This window comes from Sebastes fasciatus, chromosome 4, assembly GCF_043250625.1.
Source record: "Sebastes fasciatus isolate fSebFas1 chromosome 4, fSebFas1.pri, whole genome shotgun sequence".
Lineage (NCBI taxonomy): Eukaryota > Metazoa > Chordata > Actinopteri > Perciformes > Sebastidae > Sebastes > Sebastes fasciatus.
In genome coordinates, this window is record NC_133798.1 from 10,093,281 (window position 1) to 10,112,373 (window position 19,093).

Here is a 19,093-nt window from a genome sequence, read left to right on the forward strand (position 1 = left end):
CAACGACTTGGCCACAGCAGCTCCGACACTGCCATTCTTCAACTGGATTGATTCTCACCAACCACTGGCAATCTGACTCATCAATATTCAGAATCACACTGCCCTGAAATAGCTCCAGCCTCAGGATGTTAACCCTGTAAGTGGAGTGCTGTGATTAGGATCAAGGATTAGGAAGAGGGAGTCTAATCTATTTGCTGCACTATGGACACACTCAAACACATTCTAATTACACTAGAATCTGCTTGTCTGTTCAGGTACAGTACATTATACAATCTTTTTTTAAACTTTGGGGTTCCACCAAACCAAACAAGGAGTCCTGAGAGAGTGGGATTATGCCTGAACAATGACAGCTTTTCAGATGGTTCTATGTAACACAGAGTTTGAATTGCCTAAAATCTCTGATTGAAAATAAGGTGGTAGGTCAGCCAGAGCAGTCTGATCACAATTATTTGAGCAGAACAGGACTAAAGACTGATTTGGACTGATGGTAGTATTTCATTAATGGCTTGGGTTATATTTTACTACTAGTTTAATGAAGGTTTAACCTAGGGATGCACCGTTACCGATACCAGTATCGGGTATCGGGTCCGATACTGTGCTCATGTACTCGTACCAGCCCTCACTTTCATTGCGCCAAGGGGTTTTACGTGCACCCTCTGACTCGCGCGTGCGTTAAACCCCTTGGTCCGTGTTTCAAGACGGGTCGGGTGGGTTGCAGACATCGCAGCAGACCCCTTGCGCCTTTTACGTGAGCCGCGGCACAACGCGGTTGACAGTCGCGAGAGCAGGGAGTCCCGTCATGGTGTGGCGAGGTCCGGGCGGGGAGCGTTGTAAAGCTGCATCCGCGAGCCACCTTCGCCCCAAGCCTTTCCAAGCCGACCTAGAGCCGGTCGTGGCGCACTGCCTCGCATGGGGGACTCCTCAGCCTGTCATGTGTCGCTCACACCCTCCAGCTGGATGTTAACGAGGGTCTTTTGGCACAGAGAAGTACTCGTATCGGTACTCAGTATCGGCGAGTACCCAAATGTAAGTACTTATACTTGTACTCTGTCTGAAAAAAGTGGTATCGGTGCATCCTTAGTTTTACCATATTGCTATTTTTCATTTGGCCAATATTTTCTTTTGGGCAGTCTCGTAACAGTAAATTGTTTTCTTGTAACATAATCTATATGCTGTTGGAACTTCTACTTCACAGCAGGCTGGGTACTTACAGTACACATCCACATAAAACTCTCAGTCCATTATGCAAAGTAAGTGCAAGGAGCTCATCTCTTTTGTTACTTTAGTTTAAATTGTAAGGATTGTATCATCATGCAATTGTAGATGATAGCACAGCACGTATAACAGATTGTCTTTTTCTTTGTCTTGAATCCTCCCAACAATAAAACTCCTGAGCTCTGCCATTTCATTCTCATCCAGTAAAGGCAGTGGTTCTCAAACTTTTTCCGTCATATTTTCATTTCCGGTCTATTTTTGTTTTACACAATGTGCAAATTAACTGTAACTTTCCTAAAAAAATAATATGTTGTTTTTCTTGACAATAATTCTATAACTAATAATGTTTTGAGAAGAATTTAGTTCCCATTTTCTTATGATGGTTGTTTCTTATAGTCCTAGTATGTTAAATAGGTTGGTAAGATGAGGGTTAGACTTTATCCAAAAACTTTTTTTTATTGAATGGGATGTAATGTCTCTAAATGTCTTTTAATTTTAAACTGTCAGCTGCCAGAGTTTTCAGACAGAAAATACACATCTCTCCTCATCTCCCACTGCTTTCATTATTTCTATAAATGTAATTTATTGTGCTGCTGGATTGCTGCTAGACCGCCCCGTTACAGGTGTTGTGTGGGAGAGAAAACAGTTTTAACTGCGGGGGAACTGTTGTTTTTGAAAGGCTCAATGACGGAAAATAAGGACTGAAGCAGAATATTTCATTATGTAAAAACGTAGTGAATTTTGGAGATAATTACAATCTCTCTTTTGTCAGTACATTATGACTTTTGGACTAAGGCAATTACAGAGATGGAAGAAGCAGGCCGTCGCTCGCTGTGTGTTTGTTTGAGAGAGAGGAGAGAAGAGAAGGTGGAAGATCAGCTTATGTTTCTGTAAGTTTAATAGATAGAATGTCTACGTTATGAATGAAGCGCTGAATTATTCGGTGCAACCTCAAATTTTCTTTTGATTACCGTCAGCTGAACATGTTGTCTTGTTCGTTTCTGAAGCATTGTCTGTTTCTCTTTTTGTTCCTGTCAAATATCTGTGCATTCTGTAAACCTACAGACCACCTGTCTGAATGAACACCATTGCTACCACGGATGCATAAAGAGCCGATTTGTTTACTGTTCCGCCGTGAAAACGATTCTGACGTCAAAACATTAATTGCGCATCACATTCCTCCCCCTACTAGTTGGGCCCGCCCCGCAGTTTGAGACCCACTGAGTTCAGGTAGCAACCTTGTCAAAGTCCTTCGGTCCGATTGGCTAAAAGTATGGAAATATGTATTTTTTATCAGTCAATGCTAAAAACCGTTGGAGCTCAAGTGGCAGCACGTTGAACATGATGTTTAGTGCAAGTGTGACTCTGCTTGGTTCCTCCTCTCTTCTGTATACAGGTATACAGGGCTGTCCACTAACACTTGGTTATTGGAATTTTCTTGGTGCAACTGTTTTATAGTTTATTTATTCACGATCACAGACATACAAGACAGATGATCCAGTGAATATGCTGCACTTGTAAACACATTTGCTTTCCATGCTAATCGAGACAAATCGAGGTACTGCTGTAAAAATCGCCACTTAGCGCTGTACCATAATCCATATAAACAATGCATTGTTTTCTCTTGGGTCAGCTATTTCCACTATTCACCTGTCTCACTTTAGCCCAGAATATCTGGAGACACAACAACATCCTGCACTCCCAACCTCTATTAAACTTCAATGACATCTACGTCTAAATGACAAATAATAATCCCTCCTATTGTGCAGCGTAAGTGAAATATACAAACTTTCTAATGAGTTCAGGTTCATTTTGCACAATGAGTCTTGTCTGTTTCTTAATTAGAGCGATTGCAGCCAACATCACATCCTGCTGCAGGCTTAATTTGCCCATTAAGTGTCTAAAACAGTAGCCAAATTGTTTGGCATCGCTACACTTGTATAAGGATCAATGGCAATCTTGTGTGCAATGACTCCAGTTGATTGTATTTTTTGTAATTAGTAACTATGTAATGGGTACAGATTTTACCGAAACAATTTTCTTCGGTTTTCCCCATCGCCCTTCTAACTGCTGACGTCCAACATCCTACGTGGTACTTATTTTATTTGTGCAGTTTGTTCAACAACATGTCTCTGGCAGTGAACATTTTCTTTAAAGGTCACATATTATGCTCATTTCCAGGTTCATAGATGTATTTTAATGTTGCACTAGAACATGTTTACATGCTGCAATGTTCAAAAAACCCTTTATTCTTCTCATACTGCAGCCTGAGTCTGCCTGCCTCAGAGCCTGATTCAGCCTGTCTGAAAACCACTGATTCACAGCCTGTCTCCTCCCACTCTGCTCTGATTGGTCAGCGTTTTCTGTCAATCAAACTTCCTCACAACAACAGCGTCACCCTCCCCCTCCCTCCCGGAGCAGCTCTGGAGAGAGGAGTGGAGAGATAGCAGCTAGAATAGAGCTTATAAACCACTTTAAAGTTTATAAACCAGAAACTTCACCCAGCGCACGTTACCGGAGGAATCTGATCAGAAATCGGCGACACATGATGAACATCTGCGGTCCAGATTCCAGGTTCTCCTGACGGTTTCTCTCAGGTAAATAATACTATTTATAGCTCTGTTAGTTAGCTCAGTGTTTACCTCATGCATCAACTCTGTAAACCGTAAACATACACTCTGTTTTACGTCTGTCTTTACAGATCCATCTGTGAGAAATGACCGACAGAATCATCCCAGAGGAGAGCAGACAGCTGAGAGCAGATGGCTCTGTTTACATGGAGATACAAAGCTAACCCGGTAGCATGTAGCTAACCCGTTAGCATGTAGCTACATGCTAACGGGTTAGCTACATGCTACCGCTATGAGACGGTGTGTAAACACAGCGACCATCAGGGTGGAAAATAGAAGATGTGAAACAGTAGTCAGTTCATTATTTCTGCTAAAAGATAAATGTATGGAAGATCAGAGTAATGGTATATTATTTACAGTAGTAGCTGTCTCTGTGTTACCATGACTACAGACCACCGGAGCTTAGCTTACCATAGTTTACCAGAGCTGAAGACTTTCTCCTGTACCATGTTGACATAACTAACTAACAGGTGAGATGATTACAAATGCTGTGAATAATTAATATTGTCATCTGTCAACTCAAATAAAGTTTGACTGTGAAACAGAAATGTGTTGTGTTGCTTACAAGTCACTATTTACTACCTGTAATCTGCTACATGCATGACATCAAATATATATAATATATAAATATCATCTGTTTAAACAGTGTAATTACATAAAGCCTTTGTGAAAGAACATGTTATATTTAGATGATGGGAGTACATGAAGCCTGTTCTGCTGGTTCTTGCAGACTTTGCTCAAGTTAGGTTGAGGAGGAGAGACAGTGACGCGCTGTGGGGCGGGGTCAGCTACTGAAGGTTCTCTCTGGTTCGACCAGGAAACCCTTATATGGCTTGCATTTCTCTAATGACGTCAGAAGACTAGGAAAAAAGCGAATTTTTTTTCTGCACCCATTTCCGGACAAACGGAGGAGGAGAAAAAGAGAGAGGATGGTCTTTTATGATACTATGGTGGCCTGTAGACACACTGGGGACAGATATTGATGTTTAAAAGACATGGAAAAGTGCATTTTGCATAATAGGTGACCTTTAAGATTATTTCCCAAGAAACTGGGCATTGTATCCGTCTACATTAGTACATTTCCTGCAGGACTTTGGTAGAAGAATTGTTGCCTAGTGTAAGTAATGATTGTTAGTGTTAGGCTTTGGGTGCGGGGCATGTATTTCCTCCTACCTCTGGCAGGAGCCGAGTGCCTCCACAGTTCTGGCAGCTTAGTACATGTTGTACTGACAGCTCAATATTGGTTGACAATTACTCACACGGCAGCTACATGTGTATAATATAGTTCAAATGAAAAAAAAATGTTGTAAGTTTCTTTTTTCTCTTTGAGGGATTTATATCAAAGTCAAATTGGGCAACGCATCATCCACAAAGAGTATGTAAGCTTTTGAATAGGATCTGTTCAAATCTCCATAATCCTTGACACCAAAATTAAACTGCACTGTTTGATCGTTGAAGACACACTCCCCTCAAGCCTCTCCTCCCACTTCAGTAAAACAGACAGAAATGCCACTATGCCAGAGTAAAATCCTGCCAATCTTATTGCCAGAGACTTGATACTTTTGAAAGACGTATAGTACTTCCCGCTAAATCTGTCTATGCTTCCTCCTTTCATATGTATGTTTTAACTTCAGTGGCTAAGAGCTAGGGTTGGGACGATACACCTATCTCAATTTTATTTATACTATCACAATACTTGAGTGCCGATTCGATATGTGTTTTGATTTTTAAGTATTGCAATTTGAATATTTCGATTTGATATTACGATTTATTGCTATTTTTGTTAACTTTTTTAACACTAGACCATGGGAAACAGTTGAATCATACATTTCAAGGCTATTTTGGAAAATATCTAAATTGATACAGTAAAAATGTTTGATCTTCAGCATGTATGTAGTCAGAGATGTCCTGAAGTCAATATATATCAGGCATCGTCGGGCATTAATTATTTATTTTTTCCAGCAACCGAAAAAACAAAGAATAAAGACATTTCCCTCACAAAATAATGATATTTTCTTTAATTTATGAGGGACATGTAATGTTTTATACTTCTGGTGAATATAATCCAATCAATCTCATTTCCATATATGTAATTTGTATATACTGTACCGTTAACACCTTATTTGGAAAACCGGACGTATTCACACGTGTATACATCCGCTCACTTCACCTACTCCATCTCTAGCTCTCCCGTCAGCTCCGTTCTCTCTATACATCCATGGTCAGCTCCATCGGGGCCGTTTGAATGCATTTAAAATTAATGTAAGTATATGGGTGCTCTACAGTTGTAGCGTTGACTGATTTGACCACAGAGATGAGAGTGAGGGCTGGCTTGACCGCACGTTTCCGGAATACGATAAAATTTCCTGTCCATGACAGAGTTGGCATGCAGCTTCAGCCATGATGTCTAGGTCTGCTTTTACTGGTAATATGTGAAACCCAAAGTGTTTCCATGCTTTACTGTATGTGTAGTGTTTACCACTTTGGATTTCAAATGTGAGGGTGCAGGTTGTATTAACAAGGATACGGAACGGATATGACGTTACATTACTCAGACTACAACATTAAAAGAGGCAACTTCTTCCTACCTCCACATAGACTCAAATGAAGCAATTATATCAATTGTGGCATCAAAAAATCAATTTCAAAAATCGGGAAAAAAATTGTGATACGTGGGTGAATCAACTTTTTTCCGACCCCTAGTAAGAATGATCCATTTTTGTCACACAGAATCTTTCCTCCATACACCAAGAAGTACGCAGGCCAATACAAGCCATGGCGTGTTGTTGGAAATCGTTGTCATAATCATTTATTGAAGGGCAAATGAAGACTTCATGTAGTTTTTCACTGCACTTACTGCCTCATCCTGTACAGCTTCTAACCATATTTTATATCAGGATCAGTCATATATTATCACCTATTTCTAATAAAAAACAGTATTTTTCTGTTGAATGGAACTCTTTCCATATTGTATAGCACTCACCTGGATGAATGTGAGTCTGGTAGATAAGGAATTCTCACAGCTACACTGTATGTATGTAATTTCCCAGGTAGGCAGGTACATTATACCCACAGAGAAACACATTTTCCCTGTGGACTAGTTTTCATAGAGACAGTTAACCAACCTAGTCATTCTTCAGGTAGTGACTTGATACAGGAATGAAGTGATTAATACATCATTTATTTTCCTAAAATTAGGGAGAGTAGGGGGCGCGCAGCATGATCCCTAATCCTTCTTTTTGACAAGCCAATCAGTTAGGGTGGTTAGGGTGTACCATCACAATGTTTTAGATTGTTTATGGCATAGTAGTGTTCATAGATAATAATATGACAGTTTTTCAATCAGATTGTGTACTTCCTGATTTCCTATAGGTTTATACGTCATAAATAATATATTTACAATGTCAAGGTAAGTCATGGAAATGTCAATTTGGTGCATAAGATATATATATTTTCCATTTTTTTTAAATGTGCAGCTGCTCCTTTGTTGTAGGGTTGTAAACACCCATTAATATTCATTATAAAGCTCCATATTCTTTTATGGACTCCCACATACAGTACTGACAGTATAATAGGATTGTTTTGTTTTTCCTCAATTTAGCATCGAGGCCTAACCTGACCCTGTCAGATGGTTTGTTACACACAACCATCTGAGAAGCCGTCATTGGAAAATGTTTGGAAAAGAGCAGGCACTTTCAAAAAATACTTGGCAGGTGATTGGATGAACTGTCAGTCAATCAAACTCTTGCCGAAGCATATCCGTGTCGTCTCACACACCTGAGCCACGCCCGTAGCTGCCAGTGTAGCTTCTCACAGGACACTGATTGGTCCGTTATCTGGTGAGCCGGACACAAATGCATTACTTGAAGCCTGACAAGATGGATTTCAGTGTGACATGTGATCCTGCGATTTTCGCGTGATCTTGTGACACTGCAAGAATCTATAGCTGCTGTGCGGGGTAAATCAAGGCCTGGTCAAACCTAGCAATTAAAAAGTCAAAATTCCACAGTGAAGTCAATAAACTCCAATGGAATCGCCACAATCAGAGGATTCTCTCATGATGGTGAATTTTGGAGAGCCAGAGTGAACTTATTGTCCCGTTAGAGACCAAAAAATGGAACTTGCCACCCAGTAAACTAATGTGTCTGGTTTAGCAGAGGCAATGGACCAAGGTTTCTCCCTACTTCAAACAAAAGTCTTTATTGGATTAAATGATGTACAATCTCCAGAACAAAATGCAAGGGAGGAGTAAACAGCACAGAGAGGATAGAAAACAGCTTGTTGGGACAAATTGTGATTGACTATGGACCATTCACAGTTGTAAATGTAAATATTCCAAATGTCCAGTTTATTTCCTGTTGCAGAGTATGTGAGTAACATCAGCTAGGGCCAAATATTTCTCAAATACTCGCAAATGAATTTTGCTGTGCCAATTTCTGGTGTGACCAAGAGGTCTTAACAATAAGTATGTTCTGTATATGTGTCTCAATCTTTTACTAACCCCCCATTGATTAGATTGTGCTATATTCCTTCATTTTATCTTTTCACTCACTTCTTTTTCTTTTTTTGGCAAAAAAAGTGTCTACATGTGTTTATAGAGGTGATTAAATGATGTATGTGTGTGTTTTAGTAGACCATATATTTGTACAGAGTGAGTTTGTGAGTGACTTGCGTTCTTTTTTTTCTCTATCAAGGTGCTGCCCTTATCTTTGTGGCCCAGAGGCCACAGGACTTATCAGGCAAACATTCATCCATGCAGGTCACTGCCAGAACCCAGAGCCGCTCCATGACAGCTGTGCTATGGCTGCCATACAAACCTCCGTCCCCAGGTTTGTACTCAGAAAAAAAAAAAGTCAAATATTGACTCTATTCCACTGAACAAACTTCAGAGGAAGTTTCTGTGGCGACTGTCTCACAGTGCGGCTGCTGTGTGGCACCACAAGCTCGCCGAGCCACGGGATACTGTATCTCCAGCTTTCAGAGAGACGGGGAAGTCTCTCTTGCTCCGGGCCTCTGGCCCTCGCTTGCCCTTTGAACGGATGCCATTATATTCCCAGCATTAAAAATACACCTTTGCGGACTCATTGCGAATATAGCGTAGCCTATAATGCACCCGCCAGTGCACTACAATGGGTAAAGTTTACACCATGAAACATGAAAGTGGTTGACCTGCCAATTTTGGGTAAGTGCCATTACAAGACATTTTGAGAATTATGCTTATTTGCTAGAATTAGATGAGAAGGTTGATACCACACTCATATCTGTACAGTCGACATGAAGCTGTAGCCAGCAGCTGGCTCGCTTAGCCTGAAGCTAAAAAAGGGGAAACAGCTCTGTCCAAAGATAACACAATGTGCTCTAAAGCTCACTAAGTAACACATTATATCTTGTTTGTTTAGTCTGTGAAAATACAACAATTCCCTGTTTTACTTGGGGTTATGTTCAACTATTTCTTGACCTGGAACCTGATGCCAAGACACCAGAACAGACTCTAGGAAGTTACTGCTGCCAGCCAAGAAATAGTTGTTGTTTTTGCACGGATGAATCAAACAAGATATAACATGTTGGTATCTCGACCGACTTTACTGTCTTTCAGAGGCTGTATCAGGTTCAGTGTTTGAGCTAGAGTGAAGGTGCAGATATCTTATGAAACTAAAAAGCTTAAGTACCAACCACGTTGTACCAGTTTGTGAGGAAGGAGGCTAAATAATGCTCCAAAGTTGAGATAAATTTTGGCGAGGAAAAACTGGCTTGGCCATTTTCAAAGGGGTCCCTTGACCTCTGACCTCAAGATACGTTACTGAAAACGGGTTCTATGGGTACCCACGAGTCTCCCCCCTTTACAGACATGCCCACTTTATGATAATCACATGCAGTTTTAAGGCAAAAACAATGTACTTTTTTGCATGCAGTATAAATATGTTATTTTCACCTTTTCTATAAATGATGTGTTTGAATATTTCTGCATACTGGGGTCCCTAAACAGTCTCAGAATTGCATGAATTGGGTATGACTGTAAAGCTGAGACTCTTGCGAATCCAATGAGCCCAATTGAAAGTTGACCTCACTGTATAAAATGACCTGTGGTGACCTCTAGAATAATTACAGTCTCATGAAACTTTACAACCATAAAATAGAGACCTAGGACATTCAGAGAATGGATGGCTTTCCCAGGTAGATTAACAATAAGGGGGTTTCTGAGCAGTTTTTAGAACAGAAGTGCTCACCATCTAATAACCGAAAAATGCAATCCTTGAAAAAGGGTTAGGGAAATCTGAAATCTCCAAATGTAAAAAGCTTTAGATACCAAATCACAGCACAACTTTTTCTATGGTGTTCCTCAAGATATTGGTGTCTTAATGTGGTATTTAAGAGGGATTATTGATCATTATTATCAATAATAGAGTGGAGAAAAATGGTTTTATTAACCCAAATATTGCTGCAACAACTTATGAGATAAAACAGAGCATGGGGATGGCCATTATATACTCCCATCATAATGTTCTAAACCCTTGTACATTTTTACCATTTATTTTAAATAATTATAATAATTAATTAATTCATGTTTATTTCTGATTAATGACTAGAACAACTTGACACACAGTGCTGAGCTGCATCTCAAATTAATCTTCAGGTTCCCAGCTTTCAGATGATGTACACCACTTCTATGCAACATCTACTGTTGGCCTGCTATCTCCCCCTAAAGACCCCCTGTACCACCCTAAAAAAGACAAAAAACGGGTCTATTGTGGGTGTCAGAGGGTTAACTGCAATTCAGTAGCTTGCAATATACAGCAAAAAGACAGAGGAACTTAAGAGAGGCTGTTTGATTTTGTTCATACTTGTATGTATCCCAAGGTATGATCATTTCCCTAGTTTTATGTGAAACAAAAATAAAAAATATATATATATATATATAAATATGTTATAATTGGGTCAGTTCAGGCATTCTCCCACAGAATATGGTGATGCCCAAAATAAAAACTACATCAACATAGCTGACAGTCAATATTGATCTTTTGCTATCTATTTATGTTGCACACTGTGATTGCGGTCTTATTTCCTAGTCATCTGAAGCTTCCTGTGGGATTCCACTGAAAACATTGCAGGCAGACATCTAAGACAGAGAAATAAACCAATGATTTCTTTGTATTCATGTCCAGGGAGAATAGTGCAATAGAGAGAGAGAGAGAGAGAGAGAGAGAGAGAGAGAGAGAGAGAGAGACGGCGAACAGTAGGAAGATGATGCTACTTTGAGTGCATTCAATCCAACGCTGACTCAGACTGGCTACAAATAGATTAAACTAGATTAAACGGAAAGTGGCAGGACAGAAGGTTTAACTCCCTATTTGACAGGCAGTGGGCAGCGGACTTAACAAAATAAAAGCCAATTTACAGAATCCCGCTGCTGGGCTCCGCGAGGAGAATTACAGTATGACCTCCGCACATATGCTGCGATTTGTGTCAATGCCAACTTCCTCTTTTCATTTGCTCTTTTTCAGCAGAATAAAACAACACAAATCCAAGCTGCAGACAACCAATCTATGGCTCTGCTGGAGGAGGGGGTGGGATTGCAGGTGGCTATTTGGAGGGATCTATACAACCGTGGCCGTTAAAGATGGCCACCTAAAGAGAGATAGGCCCCCCGATAGCATTGTGGCTGCTTTAGCAGAGGCAATGAACCAAGCTGAATTCCATCAGCAAAGAGAAAGTGGCATGGGAAAGGGAACAATAAAAAAAAAAAATACTGAGCACACAACAACAAACTTTTCCAATCAATGTACTTTCTCATGGAGACGGGGTGAAATTAATTCTCGCCTGAAGGGCTATTGTAGGGAGGAGGTTCGCTGGAGAGTAAGAGCTGTTGACAAATACTCTTTATCCTCAGGTCAATGAGGAAGGGAAAAAGTAGGGGATGAAAGAGAAGGAGCGAGGGGCAGACGGCGAAGGGAAGACTTGTGAAGGATGAGACAGCGGGAGGGAGACCGAAGCGAGAGAACGAGCGATCAAGAGGGATGTAAGAGTGTTGAAGCTCTCTCTAAGCCTAATGACAGTGTAGCGTCACCAGGACCTCCCTGACATACTGAAGCCCTCACTTTCACTTAGCATAGACGTTTCCCTCCGAGCAGCGAGCGGTAGTCTCACCCTAATTATTCCGCCCTCCACCTGCACCCCTCACTCCGCTTGTCGCTCTCCTTCATCTCTCTATTCTCGGGTCTCACCCTCCCCGTCCTTTCCTCCCTTCCTTCCCTTCCGCTGCCCTTTCAATACCTCCTTAGGACACAGGAAAAGTCACAACTCTCCATTCTCGTAGATTACTTCTGAATTTTAAAAAGGTCTCTTGCTTTTTTTTCTTCTTCTGTGTGCATAGTAATTTGAATGTGCCAATATTTGAGTTCCCCTAATAGGTTGCATCTATCACCACTTTAGATTTGTTTGTTTTAGAGAACTTGTGCATTTGAAAATCCCTCTAAGTCAAGAGGCTAACACCATTTTTGGATGATTAGCGGAGCAGAATAAATTAGTGTTATTATTATGGACTCTTCCACCCTCTTACTTTTTTTCTTTTTACTATTTGACTTAGCATAATTAACTTATTTTTATTAGCATTATTCATAGCGTACTCTCTGTGCCTGTGAAATGTCAGAAAAGAGTTGGAGCAGAAAGCAGGGTCTTTATTTTAGAGAGAAACAACATCAACATTCAGCCAGTCCCCGATGAATGGCCTCATGGTACTGGCCAACATTTTCGTTAGCAGAAGGTTGTGAATTTAAGCAAGCAACTTGTAAAATAATATAGAAACATAAGGTAAGGGAGTGGCGTAGGAGTTTAAAGGGATACTACTGCAATTTAGCATTACACATCCATTAAATTAGGGGTCTCAGGAGATATATATTTAAAGAAGAATTGTCAAAATTGAAGCAACAGATGCCGAGATATAGCCCCTCCCTGCCTAGTAAACCCCACATCTTTTAATCTCCACACCCCAGTTTGTTTTGCAGGTTTTCTGTTATAACTTTGTAGTCTTCAAGCCCAACTCGAGATACCCCTGATGACATCACCAGGGTTACATTTCCCAACAGAGTCATAGAAAACATTATTGAAAAATGTTCAGACTTTATACTACCCCTCCTGATGGATGAACTAACATTATGTGTAAAACTGGTGGACTGTCCCTTTAACCCTTTAAAAACTGACCTCCCACATGAGATTGTTGTTTGCATGATCCTGTTTAAATCAATCTAACAGAAAAACCATAACAGCTAGAGCATTCATTCTTTTTGCAGTGGAAAGCCAACGCTTCTGTCTTTAACGTCGTCATGTTGTATGCTCGTGATGACGTCATTACATTACGTTACGTGCAGGCGAAATGCGATGACAATGCGCGGTGTCGCCCCTTAATGGCCACGGGAGATCGCTTTTTGCATGATCCTGTTTAAATCGATGCAAAATACAAAACAAACGCTAGAGCATTCTTTCCTTTTTTTGCAGCAGAAAGCTGAGGCTTCCGTCTTTCGTGTCATTACATTGTACACTCGTGATGACGTCATTATGTTACGTTACGTGTAGAACGTAACAGAACTATCAAAACGCCTTTGCACTTGATCTGCTCAGAGAAAAAGGGCATATCTTAAAAACTGTGCATATTTCATATAACGTATGGAGAGTTAGGAAATATTTTGTTCATGTTTCTATATTTAGAAATCTTTTGATCGATATGTTTTGTGTCTGTATTTAGCAACAGTTTATGAAAAAACATGTCCAATTTTTGTATTTTTTTAATTTTATGACACAATTTCAAATACTTTTGTCAATCAGTGTGGTTTATTGACTTATATAACCTTTTAGCTTAGGTTGTACTGATTTCAGGGATATGAATCATTTGAAGATACTCCAAGAACTGACATCACAATCAGCAAAATTACCAATGTAGGCACTGGCAGACCATTTCTATTGCAGAGTTCAAAGGGTTAAAGGAGATTTATTTACTATTTTTGTGCATTCTTCAGCAGGGCACCTTTAAATTTTATTTCATCGTCTCAGAACTAATTCTTTAATCACAGCTTGATGAGCCGACTCGCTTGACAGGCAAAACTTTTCTATCATCTGCCAGCTTCTCGAGTTTTAGACTTTGAACAGATTGTGTTGCTGCAGTGTCTCTACCCCTGTGCCACATGGACATAAATAATGGATGTTTGAAAAGTCATTACAGCACTCTGGGATGCGAAGCAGGTTACTGGATGTACACAGCAGAAACTCATTGAGCTCTCGCAAACCACGAGGGGAAGAGATGACTTAGCTGTCATTTTATTTGCTCGTGAAAAAAAACAACATTATTTTGCCTTTTTCTTTTGCCACAAAAATGTCTCTCCAAAGAAAGAGTAAGAAGAAGATTTGGGTAAACTGAGTCAGTGTTCAGAGCAAATATTCAGATTAACTAAATGTTATAGAGACAGACAGGGGAATAAAAAAAGATCTGGGGCCGTATTGTTAAAGCTTCTTAGTACAAAGAGTTGCTCCTAGTGACATAATCCTAGACAATTCTTAGAATTATGATGTTTTCATCGAATTTCTCCTTACAGCTAAGACTAGATAATGGTAAAAAATAAAGGTGATTCACAAAGCATCTTAGCCCTTAAGAGAGCTCCTAAGGTGAAAAACTGTTATAGGGAGAAGGACTTTTAAGAGGCTTAAGAGTTTCTTAGCAGAGGAGGAAATGGCAGAAAGACAAAGAAAAGATAGGAGAAATATTCTCCAAATGCTGAACGACGGTGAGTTAATCAAACGCTACAGACTAGTTTGTGCAGGGATAATGTTTGTGGTCGATCTCATTAGAGATGCGCTCACATCTCCTACCAAACGCAAAAACACTATAACGCCAGATATGAAAGTGATCACAACACTAACATACTGGGCAACAGGAAAAATTCAACAGTGTTCCCCGGTTTATAGATTAACATCAGCAATCACAGAAACTGCAGAAAGCTGAGACACTTTCCCTCCATTAATATCAAATAGATTAAGTACTCAAATTACCAGCATGGAAAATAAACGCAAGTAATTACATATAACAGCGTGTGAAAAGGTTATATACAAATAGGCTTGTGTTTTCAAACATTTTGTACGCTACTTCTAAAGTATGGCTTCCAATTTATTCGACACAGATGATCATTACATAAAAAAGTATTCATACATGTCTTAATAGAGGCTAAATTCTTGGATTTGGCCAATCAATTTCACCATCTATTTGTTGCCCATTATCACAGAGGATGCATTTTTATTTGTTTCATCAACCAATCAAACCTTTTTAAATGCTTCATACCTAGCAACGTATCCTCATACAGCGGTTCGTATGATTTCTTACGAAAAGTTATTCCTCAATGTCCAGCAAAATGTGACGCACGAGTCAATTACTGCCCCAGTCTTTTCAAAATAAAAGTTAGGCTTAGGAAAAGATCAACTTGGTTAAGTTTAGACAACAAAACTACTTAGTTAGGTTCAGGACAAGATCCCGGTTTGGGTTAAAATAACTCAGGGAGTGGCGTAACTTAAGTTCGGAAGTTACATGACAAATAAGTCAACGTTGACTTCAGGTTCTGCGCAGGTGTAAACAGCAGTGTTTTTTGACCCACCCGTCCACCCCGAACTCCTCTGAGGTGTTTGTCTCTCTTTATACTTCCTGGTTCACAATTTCATGGTTGACATACAAAGTAATTTTGTGGAATATATACAAGTTACAGTGCATTACATTTTATATTGCTATGAACTTTGTATGGGAACAGCCTTTTCTTATCAATAAGGTCAACCACACGTCCTCACTAAAGTAAAAGTTTATGTCCCCTCCTTGCTCAGAGAAGTTCGCTAAATCACTCCTACAACCCCAAGTTTATTTTGAAAGGACACTATGCATGTAACGAGCATATGTTGACGCGCCGTCCCTGACACGTCCAAAAGTAAGAGGGTTACCCGGTAGGGTCTCCCATGCCGAGGGACACTGACCAAGCGGCAGTACTTGACAAGTTGGGAGTGAGAATGTTTTGACTCCTAAGCTCGGACTCTTGCTAAAATTTTATAGGCTGAATCAGGAGCTCTCTAAGAGTATTCTCAGATTGTCTGAATAGAGCCCAGACATTTATCAGTCGAACAAATCCATCAAGCATTATTTTTTTCTAACTGCTCTCTTACATGCCTATCCAATTGGCCACAATTAAATTGTGCATCAAGACATTTTGTAAGTCATAATTGTGATGTAAAAAGCACTTTTTCCTCACGGTAATCACGCAATAATTTGTCTCTGATTGACTCCCGCTTCGCTCTTTATTTTAACCTCCATTATCAAATTTGTCCAGCCTTATTCCTCTCCGTTGTTCCATCCTCTTAGTGTCTTAATGATCACATTTTTCAACTCTATCCTTCTTATTTCCATTTTCCCTGACTCCGTCTCCTCCGACCGAGCATCTACCTTGTTGTTCTCTCTGGTCTCAGGTCTCATTGACTACTGTCGGTGAGACTCAATTAAAGTAAAGGGTGGGAAAAAAAATAAGATTAACAACACACACTTTTACCCACAGTGCCCAGGGGGCTCAATTTATCTTGAGGAAAGCGCGGCTTAAAAAAAAACTGTGATTGACACCTCTAACCTTCATTGGGATGTAATCTTCATCTTTAGCACTCAGAGATCTAATTAATTAGGGGGAATCTCATTTCCTCACTAATGCAACTGGACAGAGGCATGATAGAAGAGGGAGGGAAGGGAGGAGGAGGAAGAAGGATTCAGATGGAGGGGGGTAAAGGAGGGGAACCGTATTTCATCAATGCCTGTGAACGGTGTCCACCTTGTTCATTTCGGGGAAGAACAAGAGAGCGTGAGGTGGTTGGGTTCACACCAACTACACTGTATTGATTACAGCTGCCAGGGCTCTGGCTACTGGCCATCACATAAGGAGACACTGCAGTAACACTCTTTATAATGGGATCTCTTGGTAATGTACTCAAGTGTTTCGCTTTCTTTCCCGGACTTCTTTTCTGCGTCACAGCCATCATCTATTCTACAGTAGGTGTGAGGAAGTGGTATCGGGTTGGTTTCTCTTCTTGCTGCTCTACAAAGTGTGTACGTTTGACTAATTTACAAGTCATTCACACACAAGACAAATAAATTGAAAAGTACGGCTGTGGATGCACGCACCTTTGTTATTTAACCATGATGAAACCTTGACTTGTTGTTTTACTGCAGTAACTGTCACTGTCACAGCAGCCTCAAGTGTCTGAATAGTAATAACAGACAGTGAAAGTGCTGTTCTTGAGAAAGATTCACTATAGCAGCTAAAAATTGAATCTTTGAAGTACTGAACAAATCTGGGTGGTGCATACTGCAGCCTAAGATAATTGGTCATAATGCGCAAACTGTTGCTTTCATTGTATGAATGAATGAATACACAGACACTGAAATTAAACATCTTTGCATATTCATAGATTCTGGATTTTTCTATGAGATAAAAGACTTGGACGTAGTATTAACAATTTTCAACAAGGTAGTTGTACTTTTGTTGTGGAAAAACTTTATCAGACAAACTATTATTAAAAGCAGAGTACCTTTATAAGTCTTAAACATTTCTGGAGCAGTGGTCTACCTCCGGGTCTGAGAAGTGAAGCCAATGCGGAAGTGCCTTCAACTTGCATTCTTTCTAATATCCAGCAGGGGAGAAAAAGAAGTCTGATTGTATAGATGAGAAAATGACTCTACTTCTAACTTGATTTATTACCTCGGTAAACATTGTAAACATGAGTTTATGGTCTCAATAGCTAGTTTCAAGTCTTCTTCAATACAGCATGACGTTCATTTAGTAAATTATGGTCCCATTTAGAGTCAAATAGACCATAAAGCAGGGTATGCTTTAGGGCGCGGCTATCTTGTGATTGACAGGTCGCTACCACGACGTTGTCCGGTTTGGGAGTTGTCCGTGTTTTCGTCTTAGAACTTTAATCTTTTCACAGTGTGTTTTCAGTTCATGAAAGTTAATTATAACCTTTTCGGTGGCCTAAAAAATTCGTATTCAACGTTTGGTTGTACTTAGCTCCACCCTCTTCTGGTTGCAAAAGACCAAGATGGCGACGGCCAAAATGCTGAACTCAAGGCTTCAAAACGGCAGTCCTCAAACCAATGGGTGACGTCACAGTGACTACGTCCACTTCTTATACAGTCTATGGTGTGGAGGGGAACCTTAACAAATTGAACATGCAATACTTTATATGCTATTGATAAGCCTGTAACAAAAATGAAATCACAGTATATGTAAACATGCAATATAATCTACATGCATCTGTCATTTCATATTGTAATCGTATATAACTAACGTGTCGTTATCTCCATTGTTAACATATCCCCTTCTGAATTAATTATAGCAGCTAGTGAGAGATATTTCTGATATCAAGGGCTCTGCAGACCAACAACACACACAAAGCTAAATTAAAACAGAAACACAAATCAGTCTCAAAAGATCATTGTGTTAATCATCAGCAAAACTCTCAATTTAGGGAGTGACAACCAGCTACCGACCTCCCTTCTCTACATGCACATAAGGCCCAGACTAAAGCATGATACAACTTCACAGCATTCAGCCACTTCATACAGGATGTAACAGGGTATAGAATGAAATATTCTGTATTGACTATTTCTGAAGGGTAAAGGGACCTATGAATATATTTCACACTACTTGTAGTCCACACTGGTTGTAGTTCATTGACTGTGTACACACTGGCTGTAGTTCACACTGTAGGTCTTGATGCTTTCAGTTCTTGCAGATATACACTTCAGTATCTTTAAATTACTTCCACACTACTCTGAAGCTCGTGGCTACAGATACGGTTGAAAAAAAAAGCATCTCGCTGGGCGGTGAATACAAAGTGCCTTGGCTTCTTTGTTGTCGCTATGAATAAAATCACTATGCTGTTGCTAAAAATTGTTCTCCATCCTGCCGCTGTCTCTGCACCCGTGAACCTTCTGCGGTCTCACTTCTCCATTAAGCCGCCGACTGGAGGCTGCATCTCTTAGCGGATATCGCGCCGGCACTTCACTCTGTCTCTCTGATCATTCGCCCGTCTTGTCGGCCACCTCACAGGCTGTGCTGCACCTCTTCACACTGGCTTTCCATGCCTCTTTTCTCCTTATCCACTCTGAGCCCTCTGGGCCTTTTTCTAACTCTGTCCATACTCTCTGCCTGCATCTCTCTCCACCTTTCCAATCTCCA

At 40.2% G+C, this 19,093-nt stretch overlaps 1 protein-coding gene and 1 long non-coding RNA gene across 2 annotated transcripts in view; one reads left to right on the forward strand and one right to left on the reverse strand.

The window, feature by feature from the left end:
- cdh13 (cadherin 13, H-cadherin (heart)) overlaps positions 1-19,093 on the reverse strand; it is a 441,664-nt gene that overhangs the window by 127,270 nt on the left and 295,301 nt on the right. The gene's annotated exons all lie outside the window — the stretch shown is intronic.
- LOC141767053 (uncharacterized) lies at positions 3,647-4,392 on the forward strand. Its single transcript, XR_012593761.1, has 3 exons — positions 3,647-3,812; positions 3,917-3,985; positions 4,044-4,392. It is a non-coding gene; the product is annotated as an uncharacterized LOC141767053 (long non-coding RNA).